Genomic DNA, 25,031 nt, shown 5'->3' with positions numbered 1-25,031 from the left:
CTGAGAGATCTCAGGGGTCCAGGTTAATTGAGACTGCTGCTCCTCCCATGAGGTCACCCTCCTCCTCAGCTTCTTCCATCCACTTCCCAATTCAACCACAGGAGTCCATGGCTTCTGTCCATTAGTAAGGAGTAAGTATCTACATCTGACTCGACCCTTTCAGCTGTCTGTGGGGCCTCTCAGAGGGCAGCCATGCCTGGCTCCTGTCTGTAAGCACACCACAGCATCAGTAATAGTGTCAGGCCTCAGAGCCTCCCCCAAGCTGGATCCCAATTTGGGTCTGTCACTGAACCTCTCTTCAATCTCCTCTCTATCTCTGCCCCTGCAATTCTTTTAGACAGGAGCAATTCTGGATCAGAGCTCTTGGCTGTGGTATGGCAACCCCATCCCTCCACTTGATGCTCTGTCTTTCTACTGGAGATGGACTCCACAAGTTCCCTCTCTCTACTATTGGGAATTTCATCTAAGGTCCCTCTCTTTGAGTCCTTAGCATCTCTCACCTGCCAGGTCTCTGGTACATTCTAGAGGGTCCCCCACCTGCAACCTCCCGAGGTAGCCTGTGTCCATTCTTTCTGCTGACCCTCAGGGCTTTATTCCTGATTCCATTTCTTACAAAAGCTCATCTTCCCTCTTGTCTACTCTTAGCTAGTGTATGCATTTTAGACACAATAACAGTTTAAGCAAATAGAGCCATGTTGTTTGAAGTCAAAGTAATACAAATCTTCAAACCATTGACTGAGCCTTGAATAGGTATAATTATGTACATCATCTCTAGTAAGGGACAGATTGCTGAGGTTGGATATAATTACATTTGTCTCACTTCCCCTGAAGGTGTATATACGATTCTGAATTGTGACAACTAACCTGCATTATAGCACAACCCATGAAACACCAACAGAGATTAAGGCATTTATCCATTCAAAGGACCTAAGAAATAATAAATTGCTCAATTAATTATGGGATAATGTATTCAGAGACTTCTTCAAATTTGTCATTAGCTAAGCATAGGCTTACTTTCACAGCCATCTTAGATTATGTGTCCATATGTTCATGTGTCATGTGAAAGAAAGAAATAATATAGAATATTAAGACATCGTCTCTTGACTTCTCAAATTTAAACTGCAAAATTCAGAAATTATTTTACAACAAACGTCTTTCATGTATTTATTACCCCATTTATTTTCACTATTAACAAAAGGAATTCATAAGCCTTTGTTATAATTGGCAAATACAAAGACCTGTCAAGGTAATAGATAATACACAGTATTTGGCTGTGTTTTAATTTACAGGCTCTGGGAGCACTTTTGTGATGAGATATGAGCACGGGGTAATGGCTCTGTCTTCTGCGCGATGGAAAAAATTATTTATTGTTACATTTATCTAACAAAAAAACACTTCCTCTCAAAATTAGACAGTATTTAAATGCTTCCCCGGTTCTGTGATGTACAGAGAGCCTGGAGGACAGCTCTGATCTTGGGAGCTGACTAACAAAAGGAATTATTGTTCTTTATTTTATCATTAAATGTATCAAAACTTCAAAGTGAACCCTCTGATTTCTTTGATATTTTTTGTTCTAACACAGAGAAACAAAATAGAAGACGACTTTGAAAGTACAAGAATGAAAATTAAAAACACAAATGACTTTTCAAGTTACTGTCAGTAAGTATTTGGATTCATTATAAAGACTGAAATTGAGTCACCTGTATTGTCACAGAACTGATATAAAAGGCCATGAATGCCAATTTACTGTGCTCTTTCTTGATTCTGTTTGGAAAGTCCAATTTGTTTTAGTTTCTATTAATTAGGCATTATGTATTACCTATTATGAATTAAGATTATTCTTAGTACCACATACTCCCACTGAAGGTAGTGATAAGACTGTCAAATTTTAGCCATAATAAGTTCATTTCAGAGACTACAAAACTCACTCTTGTACCCAACAATAGGAGTGATGGAGCTGGGCTTGAACTCAGTCAGTCTGAACCCAGATCCTTTTCTCCCTATTACTTCCAACTCCCTCAGTTCTTCTAGACCTTCCCTGGTACTATGAATGTAATACAGTAATTAGCATAAAACAGATCATTTAAATATGCTGCCTTTCTGTTGTTACTCATCGCTTCCACCAACAGTGACTCTGGGGCTTTCCACACAAATCATTATTCAAGAGCATGCTCTAAAGTCTTGTTTACAGGTCAAATTGAAGAAGGTATCTTTTCAATTGAGTTAGTGTCTTCCCAGATAATCCTCGCTTCTGTCAAGTTGACAAAAACTAACCAGAACACTTAAGTAGTAACTTTAAAATTTTATTTCTGCCTGGCGTGGTGGCACACGGGAGGCAGAGGCAGGTGGATTTCTGAGTTCGAGGCCAGCCTGGTCTACAAAGTGAGTTCCAGGACAGCCAGGGCTATACATAGAAACCCTGTCTCAAAAATAACAACAAAAATTATTTCCATGAACAACATTTCTAAAAATATGGCACTTGTTTCTATAATTATGGAGTTCCAAAATTCATTAAATGTCTGGCCATGGTGTCACCCAGAAACTTCATTCCTCTCTTCTCTGTGAACCAGGTGATAGGGACATGTTACCTTGGAAGCTTGAAGGGGGAAAAGTGGAATTCTAGCGTTTTATGCTCAACATTCCTAGAAAATTCTCCTAGAGTTGGGAGGGAGTAACTGGCATTCAGATGATCTGTGGAGAGATTCTGTTACCTGCTGGAAAGAGAGTAGGGCTTTGGCCAACTTTGCAAGATTTGGGCTTCCACACTGATTTGCTTGATGGCCCATAAACTAGTCACACAACAGAAACTTCGAAAGAGAACCAATTCATTCCAAAATCTTTCAAATGTGGCTAAAGCAAAGACACAGGATCCTTTCTCATCCAGCACTAGCCTGGAGTTCCAGAAGTTAGGTACAATTGATCCCAGCGCTGATTAGGCAGGTTGTCAGGAAGACGAGTGGGTTTATTGAAGAAAGAGTGTTGTATTATTGGTTTATTTATTTACAGACGCAGTGCTGTATTGTTTTATCTTGATTTCCCTGCTTTGCCTGCTGTAACTTTGAGACCAACAGCCATTAGTCTTTCGTCGATGAGGAGGAATTTCTCTCTTTATATATATTCTAACTTTAGAGCCCAAGACTCTGCATCATGTATTTCAGGATTTGCCCTTGCCATGTGGCTAGTTTCCCAAATCTGCAAGTTGAAGGATAAATCTTTTGACTGCCCACAGAAATTAGAACATCCTGTTACAAGGAATCTAAACAATTAGGAAATTTTAAAATGGGATAGATACGATATTTGTTAAAATTCTATTTTGACATTCTATCATTCCATTGACTCAGGAATGTAGAAAACAAGACAATTATTTCCAAGGTTCCTTTCTTTACTTCAAACTCCTCCACAAATTCTCTATTTGCTAGTTCATTATTAATTGGGGTGGGAACAAAACCTAGCCAAATTGAGCTAAAGCACAGTCTCCCTTTCAGGGCTGTGTCTAATTAGTTTCCTTTAAACTTCTGACCTGGTGGAAAAAGTAGTCTAGGGCCTCTTTCCAACGAGATAGTTTACGTTTTGTCATACTGACATGGGGGAGCGTTGGACTTCATCTCATCTGTCTCTCTCCACAGGAATGGGGCCAGAAAGGCAGCAAGCTCCAAGTGGAACAAATGAGCTGAGAATGTTATAAAGCATGCATCCACCTTTATGCCCTTCTTGAGGTGAAAATGAGGTAGATTATGGCATGACACTTCCCAGATCTCCTCACTTAACAGATCCAAGAAAGCCAAGAGAATCTTCCCTACCTAGAGTGATAGTCTTGGAAGGGGACTTGAAGACTACAAAACAAAACTGAATAGCACAAATGTACAAAACTTTGTGTGGACGCTGCTTCTTGGAAAAGAGAAAGGAGCAAATCCGTCTCCACAAATCTTGAGCACACTCAAGAGTAGACAGCAAGGCCTCAGCAGTCCTCCTTCATGGGGATAGCGAGAGCAAGGAACCTTTTCAATGGTCCTAATGGTAATTCGCCTGAGTATAGTACTCAGTATAAGAGAATTCCCTTCCTCTCACTTTGTTTCACCAAAAGGCAACTTGACTTTTGCATAAGCAGGTAAATTGCAAGGGTATTTAGACCATGGGAATTCATGAACACCTATAAAAAAAAAAAAAACAGTGTCTTTATGTAACAACTTCATGAATAAAATGAAACCCATTTTCAGCTATGTTTTCTGCCTGTGAGCTTCATGCTCATTTCAATCTGTAGGGAATTAATTTCTTTATTCTGCTGTACAATAAAAAAGTGGCACTAAAGTATGGCTCTTCAAATTAAAAAGGAGGAGATAAAAGTTATGACTTTCAAATCAAAATGACTTATTCGGTGACTGTACTATCATATGTCAAAATATACCAAATGAAAGATAGAGATATGTCTTTGAATTTTAAATGATCTTGAAATAAAAGATAATAAAAATCTTCAAATGAGCCGATGATGGAAACTGCAGTGCATTAGTACTAAATATTTTTTTCATCTCATCTAAAAATACTATACAGTAAATTTATTCATGCTGGAATCATTGGTTTTCATGCATTTCTGTCCTTATTTTTGCCATAAATCTTATAATATTTTTCCAATAATATACTACCCTTTTGCTGGGTGATTCATGATTTGTTTTTTATTATAATTATAGACTTTGCAAGCTCCAGCTGTTTTCTATCCTTGCTTCAGGTCTGCCTTTAAAGTCAGCTGAACGTTGCCCAGCTGAGAGCAGGTCAATTAAATACCATTACTAAGGTTTGGCGAGAGAATAACAGAGAAACAAGAAAATCTTTGGGAAAAATGAGAAAAAGTAAATGAATAAGTTATTCTGTAGCATAATTTGAGATAAGATATTGGGGGGGTCATTCACAGAGGCTGCAGCAAGAGGACTGTGTCCCAACCAAGTTCAAGTCAGATGGGATTTAGTGCTAAGAAAGAAAGTGGACATGGGGCCCAAATTCTATCCAAGAAGCTATCTCTAATTGTCATCTATTTGCAAAAAACAATTTAGTTTTCTCTAAGAGAGTCCCACTAGATATACAAAGAACACTTAAAGGTAGGCCCATGTTCAGCAGTAGATGACCAACACAAAATGCACTGAATAGTATTTTTGTAGATGTTTTGTTTGAGTTATTTTGTCATACTCGTCTTTATCTTGTTGGTAATAGTTTCTGATTTATAGTTTTATGGATTTAGTTTGTATGCATGTCCTATGTAGTTTTGCATGTGCGTGCATATGTGCGTGCGTGTGTGTATGTTTAAATTCTGGTTAGTTTTTCTTTTTGTTCCAACTTCTAAGAAGGACTGAAGCACCCACACTTTGGTCTTCCTTCTTCTTGACCTCATGTGGTCTATGAATTGTACCTTGGATGTTCCGTGCTTTTGGGCTAGTATCCATTGATCAGTGAGTGCATGTCATGTTGTTCTTTTGTGATTGGGTATAGATCAAGAGGCAGAAAGTGATTTTTTCCTCTTGTTTTAGTATTGGATATGATTTGAGACTCTCTTTTCTTCTAATGCATTCTTTTAACTCTTAAATTAGTTTTTGCTTCACCCTGTCATACGTAATTTTACTTGTTTATTTGTGCTATAATTTCAGTGTTAATTTAATTTCTGTTTTAATTTCAGTGTCTTACAATAGATGGTATTGACCTTTATGTCTTTTTCGTGGTGTTGGCATTTTGCCAGAAGCAACAGCTTTTGCCAAAGTCCTGCTCTATTTGATCTATACAACTTACAGGTGTTTTCAGTATTACACATTTTATAATATTAAAAGTGTTTCAGGCTAAATAGGTTCTTTTAAAACAAAAGTTGTAGTTTCTTTATTTTCCTGTAAACTACTAACAAAAGATGTTTCATTCCTAATTATTTTCAATATTTTCTCTTATCTTTTTATTATTGTTTCTATGAAATCTCATTCTGTAAAGTAACTTTTAGATTGTTTTATACTTATTTTTTTTTTAGTTTATGAATGTAAATGCTTTGTCTGCATGTTCATCTGTAAAACAAATACATGCCTGGTGCCTGAGGAGATGGTGAGCCTCCATTTGGGTGCTATGAATGAAACCTAGACCACTAGAAAGAACAAGTGCCCTTATCCATGATTCAACCCCCCAGGACAATAATCATTCTTCTATGATTGTAAGCTTTGAAATTTTCTATAAGTAGCTGATGTTAGTGTTTCATTAGCAAACATGGTGTCAGCTTAACTATAAAGTGAATTCTGTTATTTTTAGTTTAAAAACACATATATGTGTAAACACACACACACATATATATGTTGTGTAAATGTATATATATGTGTGTGTGTATATATATATGTGTGTGTGTATATATATATGTGTGTGTGTGTGTGTGTGTGTGTGTGTGTGTGTGTGTGTGTGAATGTATGTGTGCACCTTCAACCAACAGTGTCAGTGTCATTCAACCAGTTGTGGTGGACCAAATGGGCATTATTGTGTGGTGGGTCTCTAGAACACCTCTGACTAACAATTTGAGTAGAGACATATCATATCAGATAACTGCTACTGGGAAGTGTGATGGGCAGTCTCTTAGTTCTTGCAGGATCATTATTCCATGTTTCAAGTAACTGTAGTTAAACTCCATTATTGGTGTGGTATGTATACATGTGCATGTGTATGTGTGTGTACGTGTGCGCATAATGTGTTTAAAGCACATTAAGTGGATTTCCATATGGATTTTTCAAACATACTAGTGTTATTTATTTCTTCTCATATTTCCTTGCCACCTGTGCCTTTCCCTTCCACACATATCTTTTTCCCTTAAACATTTCTAACCGTTATTCACTTTCCCCTTTACATCATGTGTGTTTTACTAGTTGCCAAGACTGACACCCACCATGCATGTCCCTGTACTATCACCACTTTTATGCCTCTCATTTTCTGGCTTATATAGCTACTCCAAGCCAAAAAGATGCATATCTAAAATTTTGACATGTGGATAGATACAGGAGTAAGAAACAGGAAGCAGGAGTGGGTGGGTTTGGGATCAGGGCTTGGGGAGGTATTTTTGAGATAGCATTTGAAATGTAAATGAAGAAAATATCTAATAAAAAAGAAAAAAAGAATGGATTAAACTGAAATAAAAAAAAATATCGGAGGAACAACATTATGAACTAACCAGTACCCCAGAGCTCTTGACTCTAGCTGCATATGTATCAAAAGATGACCTAGTCGGCCATCACTGGAAAGAGAGGCCCATTGGTCAGGCAAACGTTATATGCCCCAGTACAGGGGAATGCCAGGGCCAAAAATGGGAATGGGTGGGTAGGGGAGTGGGGGGGGGGGCTTTTGGGATAGCAGTGGAAATGTAATTGAAGAAAATACATAATAAAAAAATTAAAAATATTTTTAAAAAAGGAATATACAATGTTTTATAGCACCTGGGTTATATCACTCAGCATGTAATTTTTTTCAGTGCCATGTATTTACTACAAATTTTATAATTTATGTTTTCTTTATTTTTGTATTAAATTCCATGTTGTATGTGGGACACATTTTCTTTATCCATTAGCCAGATGATAGAAAGTAAAATCTATTTCCCTTTTTAGCCACTATATACTTCTGTTATAGAACAGTAAATTAAACTGATAGACACTTGAAAAGCTTTTTCCTTGCTGACTAGCTTTCCCAATACTGAAAGATGTTTTGTGAGCTCCTGGGAAAGAACAATCAATAGGATTCCTAGCCAACACAGGGCCATATACACTATTATAACAATTATTCAGGCAAATGTGTCCATCTGTGCCATAGTGGCATGAATGTTATGGGTGTTAACAACTGAGTTCTGACTGGATTTTAGGTCTATGATGCAGGAGGAATCACATTCTAGGTACTGTAAGTCTAGTAAAGAGTCAGTAGCTGGGGGTTTCATAGGACCCAGAGTAAAGTTGCTACTATCGTTTATCTAAATGTTTGAAAAAAATTACACTCTCCTCTATGTATCTCTATTGCCATAGATGAGTGATGCTCCTAGAGCACACCAGAGAAGTTTCTTTGTCAAGTGAATAGCAGCCAATGCAGATACTCAGAACTGGCCAAGTTACAAAAAATAAGTGTTTTTGTCATGCTGAGCCATCAATACAGAATCCACATCATACTTCTGCCCTACATACTCAGGGAACGTAACAAAACAAGGGGCAGAAAGACTAAGAGATAAAGGTTGAGGGATGACCGGAAAGAAACAATAATTTCTGGACAGAAACCAAATTGCAAAGCAGCTGTGGCTGCCTTCAGAAGACCTGCACAAGAGCAAGCCACCCAACTATCTTGACTGGAGTAGAGAATTTCACATCTCGCTAACCCTAGCTGAAAATGTAATAAGCCCTTGTGGCTGCTAAGGGGAATAAAGTCAGTTTTCGTTAGTGACGTGAATGATCTCTGGCTCATTAGATAGACAGCTCAAATTGAAGTCAGTGGCTTAATGAAAGCAAAAGGAGAGTATGAAGTTGGAAAGGGTTTGGATGTGATCTGGGAGAATTTGAGAGAGGAGTAGGGAATAAATGTGTTCTAAATATGTTGAATGCATGTTTGATCCTCTTAATAACATATGAAGATTTTAAAAGAAAAGCAAGTATGAGTGAGATATACCCTATTTAATATCGTATCCTCCTAGTGTGGTTAATATTAGGAAAAACAACAGTTGTTGTCTAACTGCTTATTTTTCTCCTTAATTTGTCAAAAATAGTTTCACGTGGTCTGAAACTCTTACTGAAAATAGGTATTTTCTTATTGTATTTACTTTTCTCATCATACAATATTTTCTTTTATGTCTGAATAAATTATAGGTTGAAGTGTCTTATACTTGACAGTAATATAGTCCTTTCAGCCTTTGCATGATTATTCTGCATAACCTGTCTTCCCCTTCTATTCAGTTCATCCTATGTTGTCTTTAGGTGTAAAGGTGTTTTAACCTCTGTTGTTTGTGTACTCATTTTTCACTCAGAAACTCTCTGTCAATTGCACTGTGCAATCAATTATAGAGCAATTGCTTGAGTTGATTATAGGTTTACCATTTTGCTTTTTGTTTTATGAGGGACTTATGTGCTGATGATAATGACTTCTTTGAAATTTTTATCTTCTACTTCAGACATTTCAGATATTTATTTTACATTGCTTAATATTTTTTCATGTCCTTGATTTTGAAATGCATACCATTTGTTTGTTCATTTTTGTCTTTGTATTTTATGATTTTGTATTTAAACCAGACCATTTTGAACTTTATCCTAAACATGGCCAATGGAAAATTACTAAAATCCAAGATTTTGGTTTTTTACTACAATAAATACATTTTATTACTTTTGGAGTTACTGATAATTCTTTTAACTCAAGATTTAATTAAATTCTTTAGTTGTATAAAATTCTTACTTAGATCTGGCAATGTTTTTAGCTGGCCCTATCAAGTTTATGACGTTGCGGCTGGAGAGGATTGCTCAGAGGTTATGAGTACTGGTTGTTCCTCTAGAGGACCCAGGGTCAACTCCCAGCAACCACTAAAAGGTAGTTTAATATATTGATTCATTGGTTGGTTGGTTGATTTATGGTGTGTGTGTGTGTGTGTGTGTGTGTGTGTGTGTGTGTGTGTGTGTGTGTGTTTGAGAGAGAGAGAGAGAGAGAGAGAGAGAGAGAGAGAGAGAGAGAGAGAGAACACAGCACTCTATGAATGTCAAAGAACAATAAGAACTTGCTGGAATGGTTCTCCTTTCCCCAACATCTGTTGCAAGAACTGAAGTAACTTATATTCTGTGTTGCTCTCATTCCCTCTCTGTCTCTCTGTCTCTCTGTCTCTGTCTCTCTCTCTGTCTCTGTCTCTCTCTCTCTGTCTCTCTCTCACACACACACACACACACACACACACACACACACCATAAATCATCCAACCAACGAATCAATGTATTAAACTATTTTTTTAGTGGTTGTTGGGAATTAAACCTGGGTCCTCTGGAGGAACAACCAGTGCTCTCTGACAAGTGCCATCTTCACCTGAGCCATTTTACAGGCTTTAGCTATAATGAAGAATAATGAAGTCCACCTTCCTGGAAGGATAGGCTTTCCTGTATCAGATAGTTTGAAGAAAACAAGGAGCAAACAAGACAGTCTACAAGAAATGGTAAACATCAAGGGTCAAAAGAAGTAGCCACATTCTGGTGGGAGATCACTGGTTTGGAGAAGTGGAGACTTTTTTTGACTAGACATGAACATTTTAGTTTTCGGTCACATATGGATAGAATGAGTTAAGACCGTGTGAATTCTTATAGTCTTTTTGTTCCAGGATACCCACACCCCATTCACACACAAGCTTTCTTGGCCTTGCTTCTCTAAACTTCAGAGAAGAATATAGGAGTTTCTCACTAAGTATGACCCTCCTCCTCAACCTTCTACCTATGGAACTGCAAAGCTTGAAGTTATGTCTTATCAAAAATTTAGGTTTAAGAAATTACGTTTGCAATCTTCCAGGAACACATGTCTTCCTGGAAAATAAACATAACTCTGGCTCACCTTTGTTCATGCGCATACACAGGGCAGTCACTCTGGGAATATTTGTATCAATTTCCTCAGTATGCAAGTTACTTTGTTTTTCAGTACTAAACATAGAACAACATTCTAATTTTAGTTTTTTAATAGGCACTTTTTTATTTTTAATAAAGACTAAAAAGAAAATATCACATTTTTTGTGTTACTTAGATTTGATTCATGTTCATATTATATAGACAGAGCCTCAAAGAAAAGTGAGAATGTGGGAGCCCTTCAGGCAAATGGCAGAACAAAATGTTCCTTTATTATAAATATTTTTTTGGCAAATTGTCATCATGCATTTTGTTTTTCACATGATGTTGGGCTCCCTTTGGCATAGGAATATTCTCCTTTTAAAAATGGAAGAGGCCCCATTCATGTCAGTGCATAGCTCTCAGGAGCTTGACTCACACCAGGGCTCTCTCAAGTCCTGGAGTAGAACAGAGTAGTTGTCCCAATGTAGACGTGGAGGTAGATAATTGAGACCCAAGCTAAATTTAATAGGACCAATGGAAATTGGACATTGATTCAAAGGGAGGCCAAAAAATATGTTAAACTCGGATAAAATATTTATCCATAAAATTAGTATAAATGTCAAGATGATAATTAAGCCAAGATTATTAAGCTTTCAATGCTTCTCATTTTTGACTGTGTGGAAGGAGAGTGGTGAAAAAAGAGTTACAGTTTGGTGAGTGTGGCATAACTCAGGGATTTACCACACTCATTGTTTTCCCACTTTTGGGTGAATTAATTTTCTCATTGAGCAACCTTTTCCTTTATTGTGAAGAATTGACTGGAGGTGGGTTTCTTTCTTTTCTTACATATAATGCTCCCAGCCTCCACGTCTCCAAGGTCGTGAGCTCCCAACAGAATGTGGCTACTTTTGTTGAACCTTGGTGTTTACTATTGCTTGTGTGCTGTGTCGCATTTGTCTTGTTTGCTCCTTGTTTTCTTCAAACGATCTGATACAGTCACAGTCTATCCTTCCAGGAAGTTGGACTTCATTATTCGTCATTATTCTGTTAGATTTTCTAGACAATATCAGCAATAATAGTGATGATTTGTGATACATACCACAAACACACACACACACACACACACACACACACACACACACACGACTGAAAAATAAAACTTAAAACCCAATGCTTTATTTCCAATGCACTATAATCACCCATTTTTTTGTCTTTCTGTTTTCTTGGTTATAGAGTTTTTCTAGGAAGAATTATGCCTTCAGGTCCTAAATAAAAACTGAACATACTTTGTAAAAATAATTAAAATGATATGGTTCAAACTTGGCCAATTAAATTTCACTAATCCTCTGGCTATACTCATTGATTAAGAGATTGGCAGATAACCCAAACTTTAACAACTAGGAGGGGTAGGGAAACACTTATTCTGAAAAATAACAACTTACTGTTGAAGCTTGGAAATAGTTTACCTATGATCATATGAATTTAAAAATAGCTTCTTATCATTTAATTTTATTTTTTACTGTCTGGCAAAGTCATGGTCATGCTACCAATATCACAATTACATGAACCAATAAATTTATTTTTTTAACATAGAAATAAATTTGCTATTTGTAACAAAATGAGTTTTGACTAGTGAAAGTTATTACCTATAGAAATATATGGGAAATTATATCTCAAATTGAAAAATGGGGTCAAGTAAATTAAGTATTCAAAGGTAATAAAAGGAATCTCACATCAAAAAACCACAGGTAGTATGGTATGTCCAAAAACAGAAATCACACACTACTCTATGACAGAACTTGAGTTGGTGATTTCCAGCAGTTGATAACAATCTAGAAGATGAAATCACAGCTGTTCTTGAACTCTTGACATGAGTTTCCTAAAGACTCATGTAACTTTTTAAAATTAGATAATAGTAGTGAGTTTGTAGCCTTATGAAAATACAAATGTTCTAGAGGAATGAATACGATAGAAGAGTAAGCTTCGTTGGATATGAGGCATACAACAAAAAGACTTTACAGACCAAAAAACACAATAGAAAGAAGTTATATGATGCAAACATCCCATCCTGTCTTATGTGTCAAACAAATAGTGTGGGTTCCTTCTTTAGACAGTTGAAGATTTCAATGTTCCTTTATGCTTGTGACAGAGACTGTCAGCTTTTCAGTAATAGAACCCTCCATTCTGATAATGGAGAAAAATGTTAACATTGCTGTTGTTTTGTTATTGTTTCTGGCGTTCTGAGTGAGTTCATACCATTTACTGAATAAATAAATAGTTAAAAAAAAAGACAGAGAGATGGGTCATCTTTTTAAAGAGTAAAATCACAACCAAATGGACAAGAAAGAAACATAACGATGTGTATGCATTCCCAGTCTGACCCAGTAAACTTTCTTATTGACCTTCAAGATCTTTCCCATTCACCAGTTTATTCCAGAGAAGTACAGAGAAAGTTATATGTGGAGTATGTTATAGATAGAAGGAAGAGCCTCTTAAGCCATTGTTAATATCTACCATGGCACTTACATTTAAGTTATAAACAGACTTTCATTAACTCCTGTCAGTAATATGTTATAATTTACCTGTTCCTTCAGAGAGTGGGTGGTTTAACTATTTGTTTTGTATTAATATAAAACTGTATTTGCTAGAGAGAAATTATAATTAGTAAAATGCCTATAGAAAATCAAAATAATTACAAATATGATACAAGAAAAATGACTTTGTTTCAGTTAGTACAGAGTTTCAGAAGGAAAAATGAGAGGGAGCCTTTGAATAGTCGTAAAGTTTAAGCTTCCAGGCAGTGTTGGTTTGTTAGCCTCTAAACAACTGCTCAGAGATTTTAATTTAAACTGTTTGTAAAACATCAAAAATTAAGAAATTCTTTACATATAATATGAGCTCTACTAGAATTTTAAATGTCTAATAGAAGAAGTTGTAAAACTGTGATGCAAAAATACTTGAGGTTAGATTTATAATTTCTCACCAAATTCTTTGTACCTTCAAATTTTAAACATTTTATGCTGAGTTCTTTAAATTCAGCCTATAAAAAGAAACAATAAATTGCTATACCTATTTCCTTCACATGGGCAATTTTCAAAATTACTGTTCAGTATATTTAATTACTTAAAATTACTCTGAAATCATTCTTCAAAAATAAAATGCATTATTATAATAGAAAATCACACTTCAATTTTGAGAAAGAGAAAATTGAACTCTGAAGTATATACAGCTTATAATTGATTTATTTGAGAATCAAACCAGTAATCCAAATTAGACAAGACAGATGATAAAAATCAGAGCCCATTGGCCTAATTCTGCTTAGCACTTTTGTGTGGTTATCAGGGAGGCTTTCCAAAGAGTACACTGTGGATGAATAGTAGATTTACGCAGTCATTTAAATACAGCATTGACTGATATTTTTAAAGATAAACATGTGAAAACCAAAAAGTGCTTTTGCCTTTGTTTTCAGTCAAGCTCCTTTTGATCCACAGTGTTGTTTTCATGTGTTGTTTGAACCATGAGCCTTAAGTCAGACTGAAACACTGGCACCACAACTTGTGAAGTGTTGAGCCAGAGCATAAGAGTGGGAAAAACACAGTCTTCGATTACTTTTGTTTTTCAATGGAATGTCAGAATGATAGTGACCCTAATAGCTCATAGACAATAATGCATTATCTACTTTCAACCCCACTCAGAGACTGTTACTAGACATATTTTCTTGTCTGAAACACTTTAATACATTCTTAGTTTAAACTATGTCCCATATCAAGTCGACATAGAATAAGTGTTGAATGCCTTAATTAACACCATTTTGCCAATAATCAAAAGGGTTCTCTGACATTCCCTAAACATAGACAAGTCCATGCCATCCACAAAAGTGTGGTGAAGGCATTGGTACACTGCTGAACACCCACAGTGGCCCCATATTTAGTATGCAAGAACGACATAGGTATATTCTTCTTTTATTTTATTTTGACTTTTCAAGGCTCCTTTGTTGAAGCATAGGTCACATACCACAAACTACAATTATTACAAATGTACATTTTATTTTGTTGTTAATTTTATTGTACTTTTGTGAATTTATACCATTTTGCAAACCTCCATACTATTTACTCTTAAGGCACTCCTGTTTGCCTTTTTTTTTTTTTTGGTTTTTGAGACAGGCTTTCTCTGTGTAGCCCTGGCTGTCCTGGAACTGACTCTGTAGACCAGGATGGCCTTGAACTCAGAAATCTGCCTGCATCTCCCTCCCAAGTGCTGGGGTTAAAGCTCTGACCAATCAGAGTCAGAAAGAAAGTGGATCTGGATGGGAGGGGAGGTGGAGGAGAACCTGGGGGAAAAAAGAAAGGGGAAACCATAACCAAGATGTATTATATGAAAAAATCCATTTTTAATTAAAGGAAAAGAAAAGAAAAAAGAATTTCACCCAATGTTAAGGGTCCAATTTTTCACATCCTTCAATCGCCAATTACTTTTATCATAGCTATTCTCATGATTTTTGCCTGCTTTCTTGCAATTATTGATGTTGTACTTCTCTAATGATTAGGCACATTAAAACGTTTATACTTTTTGGTTATTCTTCGTGTATTTTAAATGTCTCAAATATGCCATCATATTTTTGAAAATTACACTGTTTATCTTATTATTCACATTCTTGCATTGTATATCATATGCACATTTCTTTTAATTAGATACATATTTACAGTTATTTATGTCTACTTCAACATCAATATTTATATAATTGGCTTTTAGCAATTACTTTTTATTTTAAAATGTGCTTCTACTTTCAAACAAATCTATCATACTTTAATTTCTTACTCTTTTATCAAACATACTGCATGTCTCAGCTGTTGTATAATCATTGCCTTCATCTCTCAATTTGCATGACTCTAAACAGTACTGGCAATGCTTTCTTTAGAGGTTAGGAGTATTCAGGTATGCCCAACCTTTTGACATTGTCGAATGACATTGTCATCTGTGAAGTTCATGCTTGTTACTTGTAAAAAGTAGTGTTTTTTTAAAAAAAAATCTCCTATTATTCTTTGTAAACTTTAATCTTGTTTGGAGTCATGTTTGTAGCTATCTTTGGCTGCATGTAGCCTTCAGTGTACATGTTAGACATGCCTGGGCGCATATTCTAAATCTCCCTCTTCCTAGCTCCTGTGTAATTGTGGTGTCCAGTGTGTTATGAGTGGAAGTGGGATGTATTAATTCCCTAAATATTCTTTTGTCCCTTCAGCACACCACACACACACACACACACACACACACACACACGCACACACGCACACACACACAAATCCAGAAATATCTAAGAACCTGCAAATCACTTTATCCCTTATGAACAAAGTCCACCAACATCAAAAAAAAAAAAAAAGGTGCCTATTCCTTTATTCTGATTCCCCAGAGACATAAGCAGAGCTTAGTGCCAGCCCATAGTGCATACACTGCTTGGGTAGTAGCAAGCTTTCTTTAAAGCCAGTAAATTCTGAAGGTTTGTTTGCTGCGATAGCATACTCTGATTGATATGCTTTCCCCAAGAACTTTCCCATGGAAATTCTGCTTCCTCTTACATAGCTTTATTATTCTTTATAGCACTTAGTACTTGACATGCCTTGCTCACTAGCACATAAACTCTGTGAAAGGGGGATGCAGCTTGATTCATGGCTCTATCTATAGCTTCTAGAACAAAGCTCTACACAAAACAAGTACTTGTGAAATATTTATTGGATGGGGAATGTGGCCCCACATAAAAAGACGTGTGCTAAATTGGGCATGTCAAATATAACATATTGTTTAAAACAACTTCTGCGAATGCTGTCTGGTTTTACGTTTTTCTTGCTGTTCAGAACAAACAACAGCATTTGTATGTGGTTATAATTGAATTTCTTTTGATAAAAGTTCCTATCTTAAAAACATAAATAAAATACTGAATCAATTGAAAATTATACAATTTTACTGTGCTTGTTAAGTAGAGACATTGAATCCGTGCTTGCAAATGTAATTAGCAAACAAATTATGCCTGCATTATCTTCTATCACCTTTCACTCATTTAGATATTGCAGGGTACATTATTTTATTTTGATATCATAGCATTTTTCTCTTAATGTTGGCTCTTCATGGTCTGCTGATCTCATTTGGTGCCACCATGCTAATAAGTGATAGATCCATCATTCATTGTTCCTTCCTTCCTTTCATTATAAATGAATATCTTGACTAGGCTACGGCATGGATGCAGTATGCAGTTTTGTGGAGTTAATTTTTCAGGTCAGTAACAATTCTTTCCATTATCACTGAGGAGGCTGCTTCCAGATGATACCCATTCTTGGCTGACTCCACAAGAACTCTACCTCCCCACTGTATTATATTACCTCCTGAATTTACTTAAATGTTGGCTTAAATGTGTTATTTATATGAAGATAATCCCAATTCTTGGGAAAGACACTTTAAAAGAATACACCGATGATGACTGAGACCACTATGTAACACTTAAGCCTGCAAACAAGAGTTCTACACCAACATCAAACCACCCTTGTGGAAATTCACACTGTATGATTTGCAACCCTTGGGAAATCTTGGTTTTGAGACAAAGATTCTATTTTGAGGTTGGACAGAGATGGACCGGGATGGGAACAGGAGGGGTAATGTAGGAGAGATGGAGGGAGAGAACACAGGGAGAGATATATGAAATAGTTAGATATTTAAGGTGCAATGTGGAAATCTATGCACTGCAAACTTCCTGGGACCCCTAGTGAGAACTCCCAGTAATAAAATATATGAAGACAGAAACAACCATCTTCTGATAGACACACAGTAGAGAGAATGAGACACAGAGTCATAGCCACAAAATCTATGACCTATAACTTCTCCTGCCTACAAGATGCACTGGAGCAATGGGTGCCTCAGAGTATGTGGGAGTGGACAACCAATGACTGGTCTAACCTGAGTCTCATATCATGAAAGGAATCCCAGGCCCACAAATGTCTCTTTAGACAGGATCCGGAAGCCTGGTTAGGTCTAATACATAGGATAGGACCAAAAAATACTGGTAAAATGTCTATAAAATGTGAAATGATTCCTAATGATATATGGATATATTCCTAGGATCGGTGTCTAGCCCAATTGTCATCAGAGAGGCTTCCTTCTGGAACTGATGGAAGCAGTAACAAAGACACACAGCTAAACATTAGGCTGAGATTCCGTGGGGAGGAGGGTATTCAGGAGAAGGGGAGGAAAGACTATAGGAGCCAGAGGGGTTGAAGACACCAACAAAACACAGCCCATACAATCCACTAAACAGGGCTTATAAGGCAGACAGAAAATGAAGTAGCAACCATTGGGGCCTATATGGGTTCATCTGCATACATTCTGTGGTTATGTAGCTTGTGGTTTTTACTGGGCCCCTAAGAGTTGGAGTAGGGGTTACCTCAACCTCTTTTGCCAGTTCTGAGGACCATTTTCTTTATATTGGGCTGTGTTACCCAGCCTTGATATGGGGGTATATTTCTAGTCTTATGTATCTTTCTATGTTGAGCTCATTTGTTATCCCTGGGAGCCCTGCTATTTTCTGAAGGCTAATAGAGAAGCAATAGATCTGGGGAGGAAAGAGGGGAGGGAAAGATTGGAGGAAGTGAGGGATGGGGAACAACAGTCAGGATTATTTATGAGAGAAGAATAAACAGGAGAGAAAAAGAAAAGGAAAGGAGAACCAAAGCATGCCTTTATATTATAAATGCAGTTCAAAGAGGTCAAACCTTCAGTCCCAGACATGCTGTGATGATTTTTCAATGTAAAATATTAACCATGATGATCGCCTAGAGGAGTATGGCTTATTTTAGCTCAGGATTTCGTCATTTTTGATCCATGACAAATTGGCCACATCGCCACTGTGCCTAGGACAGGTCAGCACAGCATGGAAGGGAGCCAGTGAGCACACACTTGAATGAAGATTCCCATGATCTGAAAGTCGGGATGGAGAGGAGGAAGAAGAAATAGTCCTGTAATCTACTTCAAAGATGCAATCATATGACAAGATTTTTCCCTAGGTACTTCCCAAATAGTATCCAGCATTTCCTATGAGTATCTTACAGATTCTAGGCCTTTAATGCATGGCCTATTTGCTAACATTCCATGTCCATCTAAGGCAGTGAGTCAAGCTTACTGATGCTGAGACCCCTTTAATACAGTTGTTCACATTGTGGTGACCCCAACCATAGAATTATTTTTGTTGTTACTTTTTTTTTTTTTTTTTTTGAGACAGGGTTTCTCTATATAGCCCTAGATGTCCCGGAACTCACTTTGTAGACCAGGCTGGCCTCGAACTCAGAAATCCGCCTGCCTCTGCCTCCCAAGTGCTGGGATTAAAGGCGTGCGCCACCATGCCTAGCTTTGTTGTTACTTTTTAACTGTAATTTTGCTTCTGTTATAAAGCATAATGTAAATATCTGATATGAAGGATATGTAACATGCAAACTTGAAAGGGCTTATGACCCACAAGTTCAGAGCCACTGGTCAAATGGAAGTGTATTCTACTGTCAGCGAAAAGTACCTGAATTCATCCTTTACCAGAACTAACTCTACAGGGATTCTGCAAAATTGCACCGTATCATTGTTAGGATGTTGGATCATAAAGACAAAAACATTGTGTCTTAGAGGTGCATTAGTGTAAAATTGAGATTATAGTGTATATACCTGACTGACTGTGAAAGCGACTGAGAAAAATACAGCATGGTGCTCTGAGAAACAGAAGCCCATTTGATCATGCTGTCCAAGCTCCCACTGAGCAGTAAAAATAAAGCTTGTTCTGCTTCCCATATCTCAGCAGTGACCGTAAAACATAGGTGGTTGAAGTCCAAGAGTCAGCATTTAGTTCCCCTGGCACTGAGGATACTTGAGTCAAGCAAGGTACTTCCATATCTACAAGGCAGCAGTATAGGTGGCAATATTGGAGTTATTCATTATAGAAACATCATTGGCACTGAGAGAGTTTCAGTTTTGAAATTTTAGAGACATCTGGTATCCATGCCCAGTATCAACAGACAGCTATCAGAGAAAAAGAATGTGTTTTAAATTTTTGAAACTACTCTGAGGCAGAGGTATCAAATAATAAACAGCATTATTTAATCACAAAGGTAATGCCAAAGAACTCTTAAAATTTATAAAAATGTTGGCAATAACTATTCAAGAAATAAACATTTGAATATAAAGAAATCATAGAACATCATGAATCTATTATTCAATTATCTATTTATAGATATTTTATAAAATAAAGTTTTATTTACTGTATTCCTATTAATTGGATATGTCAGTGCTAAGTTTTAAATACATACACACAACAAAAACAATAAAGAAATTTGCTCTTTTCTTCTAGAAAAGATATAAACAATTTTTTATTGGCAAGAATGGCTATAGTCTTTCATGTCTTAATGTAAGTGTGACATAATCAAGGTTTTTTCTTAATGCTACTTTTTGTTTATAAAGTTAAAACTTTCCAGCATTTGTCCCTGATTGGAAATTACTGCTGTAACGGCTTCCTCATCACATTCTATTTATAATGCTGCTGGATTTCAAGGTGCCCAGTTGTTTTTTTTTTTTTCCTGGCTAATGTTTAACATAGACTATCACATGAGACATACCACTACTATTATTATCTATCTCAACTCTCAGCTCGAATCATATTGCTGTTGAAAATTCCACAACAACTCTTAGCAACTCTGGCAGTTAAGAGGGAAGTACAGTCAGAATAGTTTGCCTTAAATGAGCATTCTACCTAGAGTTAACTTTTACCACACAACTGTTATTATTTCGGTGAAACATGGATTATTTTCTTCTCTTTATCCCATGCCTATGTATAAGCTCCAGCATGACACTGATGTTAGGGGGAAAGATGGAGTTTTATCACATTAAATTTTGGCTATGCAAAAGCTAGAATTCAAATTATTAAATAAATATGATGCTAATTATGATAATAAATTTGGGTCAGTTGTCAAAAGGAGAGCAATATTATATTCATCAAATCTGACTAATCCTTATGGACAGAAACAAGTAAATTATATAGTTTTTCAAGTAACTCAACTAAGGAGTATAGATATATTTCCATTTTTAGGAGCTGCTCTTCCAATTTGATTTCATACAGTCTGGATTACTGGTGTGAGTAAGATATTACTGGCATGAACTATGATTGTACTGCAGACAATTTAAAGAAGAAAAATGTAACCACAATCTTTAAAAATATCACAGAATATACATTAATATTTGTAGACACTAGACTATGATAAGAGAAAGATGTGTTAAGAAATATGTATAGCTCATGCTTTGTTAAAATTCCTTTATAAAACTCTTTCTTCAAACATAATTTTATAAATTAATTTTACAAGGGGAACAATATCAACAACATAGTTGACTAGAGATGTTTGACATATTTTCCTCTGAAACATAATATAGAAAGGAAGGGAAATCAGTTGCTGTTGCTATGGTGTATTTGTAACAGAGTATAAAATTACATTAGAGATATGACCATGACCATGAGGAATGCATAAGCATGAAATGCCCTTATAAAAAACAATGAACTAAATGTGCACCTATTATCTTGGTCAAGATCCAAAACAATAAGTTGGTAAGAGTCCCCACCAGAACTCTGAAGTATTTGCTGCATAGGATCCATCCAAATATTATGACTCAGCCCATTTGAGATCCTGCTGGGAAAGCAAGACTACTCCTGACAAAGGAGCTGCTCTATGTCCCACTTATCCTTGCCAGGATCCCAGGGCCCAAGTATTATGTTGAGCCACTGCACACTTAGTATCGTCTAGCTGAGACATGACCTGCCTGCGTTTGAGAGCCCACTCTCACAAATTAGTGGCATGGCCCTTCCAATCTCTCTCATGAATAAAACCTCTGTGGAAATAAAAATAGCCTGGCAGAAGCTACCCAGAAATATGCCAGTTCCCCTATCTCCACTACATGAAAAAGATAAACAGGCCACACAGAGCAGATTAGCTCCCAATTCTCCCAAAGGCCTATGTATAATCCTTAGAAGACAAAGATTACATTCTGTGCCATGTCTATTGGCACACAGTAGTGTGACCTTGGCCAGGCATGAATTTTTTGAAACTGATAGGACACACTATCTTTGTTAGCAAACAAGCAGAAAAATGGCTTGAATAAGGCAAACAGAACCTGGCAGGTTTGTCATGTCCTTACATAGGTATACCATGTGAAGAATTGGTGAAAAAAATTGTCCCAACAAATGGGAAGGGTGAAGTAGAAGAGCAATCCTGGAAGCCCCAGAAACTTCGACCCCAGCTAGACCTCTGGCATGATAGTTATGATACCTAAATAAGATGCACATACACTACATTATTTTACCCACTTGGAGACAAGGAGTCCAGAATCCAATAAGCATAAAGATTCTAAGACACATCCTCACAAGAAATGGATTTACTGAGTAAGTTACTGAGAAAGTTATTCTGGACACTCAACTACCAGTTGTACAAGTTTCAATGCAGGGATACAAGAATCATGAAAAAGGATTTTCAATGATAACTTCAAAGGAACATAATTATCTCAGCAGCAGAAACACAAAGGCAAACAGATAAATAGGTTCAAAGCAAAGTATTCAAAAGTATTAAAATTATTATTTTAATGAAACTCAACTAGATGTTATGCCCAAAATTAGGAAGGCAAAGAAAGGAGATTATTTTATAACGAGAACAGCTCAAGAAAAGAAAGTTATTGCTAATATACATGTTTATATCAAACTAAAATTAGAACATTCAACTTGGTAAATCTTATCAGGTATAAAGAGAAAGAAGTTAGAATCCAAATCAATAATATAAAACTCAACAACTCACTTTCATTAATAGATAACATACACACACAAACACACAAACACACATATGCATACACACACAAAATAAAAGATTGTATGAGATGAAGAATCCAAATACAAAAATGATAGATTTCATCTATCAACTACAGAATAGAAAAGTTCTCTTTTCAGTATGTAAAACATTGTCCATGTAGAACTGTCTGTGTTTTTTTTTTTTTTGTTGTTGTTGTTGTTGTTGTTGTTGTTGTTGTCACAAAACACCCTAGGAAATAGCTTCAGTGAAAGAAAGACCTATTTTGGCTCACAGTTTTACAAGTTCAGTACAAGGTCATCTACCTCCATTGCTTCTAGGCCTTTGTGAAATCTGAAACATTATTACAGAAAAGCAAAGTTAATGAAAAAGATGTTTATGATATTGCGCCAAAAAGAAAAGAAAAATGAAACAGAAGAGAGGAAAAAATAGATTAAGAGGTACTTGTGAGTTTCAGTCCTACATTTCCTCCAAATATGGCATGCATCTTTATATCCCATTCAACTATGAATTGATCAGTGGACTGGTTCTTTGATGATAGTAGTACTCTCATAATCTAGTAATCATTCCAACAATAATGTAAGAGCAGAAGATGGTCTTATGCAGAGAACCATATCTCTACCTCATAAATTTAGTCCATTTTAATTAATAAGTTCCCACAAGAGTCTTAAAACTGAAAAGTAAATTCAGTAAATTGTAGGATGCTAAGCCAGCATAAAAACCAGTAACATTTTATTTAACAGTTTATTTACATTTTATTTAAATAATCTGGGAAAGAAATTGGTATTCATTAAAAAAGAAAAGAAACAAGGACAAAGAAGGGAGAAAAGCTAGAAATGCATTTTGTCATGCAAGAGAATGGTTGACCTCTCTAAACAAGGTTTAAAAAAACTAATGCCTGGAGCTCTTGACTCTAGCTGCATATGTATCAAAAGATGGCCTAGTCGGCCATCACTGGAAAGAGAGGCCCATTGGACACGCAAACTTTATATGCCCCAGTACAGGGTAACGCCAGGGCCAAAAAGGGGGAGTGGGTGGGTAGGGGAGTGGGGGTGGGGGGTATGGGGGACTTTTGGTATAGCATTGGAAATGTAAATGAGCTAAATACCTAATAAAAAATGGAAAAAAAAACTAATGAAAGAAACTAATGAAAATATTTAAAAAATAGAAAGGTACTCTAGATTCATTGATTGTGAGAATCAGTTTAGTTAAGGTGGCCATGCTACCTAAAGGAAACCAGCGGATTAATATAATCTGAATCAGGATATAGACAATAGTTTTCAAAGTAATATAAAATTATTCAAACAAACAAACAAACAAACAAACAAACAAGGATGCCAATACCCGCATGGAATGTGCAGGACATTCCAGACAAAGAGGCAGATAGACTAACTGCAGATCTTTGCTAACTGCAGATATCAATGGATGGATCATTTAGACATTTCTCTCCAACATTCCTTTTTCAGATCTTTACTTTATAATAAATCCACCAGGTATTTCCTGGGATCATGCTAAACAGTCAGGCCAAGAAAGCATGTAGTCTAATTACAGATCCTCACCTCCTTTTCTCTCTTCAAAGTCAAACCCCTCAGTCTCAATCCCATATGTGTAGTAGACCTCCTCATATTGAATGCCCCTCTTCAATACCTGCATCTCCAACAGATCAAGAAGATATTCTCCTCCAACCAGCCTCCTCACACATTCTATTATCCAGTTCTCTGACTCCAGCAGATATTCTTTAGAAACCCTCCAGGCAAGCCTGTCGAAGAAGCAAGTAGGCTAGGCAAGCAAATAGGTGAACTTCAGAGCTTGATTCTCCCTCTTCTCCTCCAAATCCAGTCCTCTAGTCCCATCCCCAGCACTGCAGCAGGCTATCCATTGTGGCATCTCCTCTCTCTATTGGCCAACATTCCAGGTGATGAGATCACAGTGGAACACCTTGATTTCCTCACTCCTTGGATCATTCAGACCCCAAGTCGAATCCATCCTACTCCCAAGTGCCAGTTTCCAATACTTAGAAACATATTTCATCTGGAAACCTTACAGACCAAACTGATAAAGATCCCAGAAAAATTTCCTTTCAGAAAACACACAGCAACCACACCCCACTAAGAACCAGAGCGAGCATTACAAAGCAACTGAAAAACAAAAACAAAAACACCCTCCCAACAATGTCAAGACCAATATCAGCACCTAAAATTACAGTCTTCCCAATCCCAGATACTTAGACAACAGCATAAAAGCACAATTAACAACACCCAGGATAATATGTCTCCACTAGCACTCAGCATTCCTTTAACAACAGGCCCTGAGAACTACAACATTTCTGAAGCTCAAGACGAAGACCATAAAATGCCCTTTATGAATATGATAGATGTCCTTAAAGGGAAATGAAGAAGTCCCTTAAAGAAATCTATGAAAAGACAATCAAACAGTGGCATGAAATGAATGAAAATTGGCAAAGACCAGAAAATGAAAATAGACTCCATAAAGAACATAGAATCCATAAGGAAAATAGAATCCAAACCAAGAGAAACCTGAAAATGAAAAGTTTAGGAACTTGAACAGGAACATCAGTAGCAAGATACCAACAGAATACAAAAGATGCAAGAGAGAATCTAAGGAACTA

At 36.5% G+C, this 25,031-nt stretch overlaps 1 long non-coding RNA gene across 3 annotated transcripts in view; it reads right to left on the bottom strand.

The window, feature by feature from the left end:
* 4930405D01Rik overlaps window positions 1-24,624 on the bottom strand; it is a 125,135-nt gene extending 100,511 nt beyond the window's left edge. The window contains exon 1 of one of the 3 annotated variants that reach the window (XR_001781883.1): window positions 24,050-24,624. This is a non-coding gene — a long non-coding RNA (RIKEN cDNA 4930405D01 gene). The remainder of the gene's footprint in view (window positions 1-24,049) is intronic. The other 2 variants (XR_876113.2, XR_876112.2) reach the window with 2 other exon arrangements.
* Between the last annotated feature and the right edge of the window lie 407 nt (window positions 24,625-25,031).

This window comes from Mus musculus, chromosome 16, assembly GCF_000001635.26.
Source record: "Mus musculus strain C57BL/6J chromosome 16, GRCm38.p6 C57BL/6J".
Lineage (NCBI taxonomy): Eukaryota > Metazoa > Chordata > Mammalia > Rodentia > Muridae > Mus > Mus musculus.
This window is presented reverse-complemented; position numbering and strand designations above follow the sequence as displayed.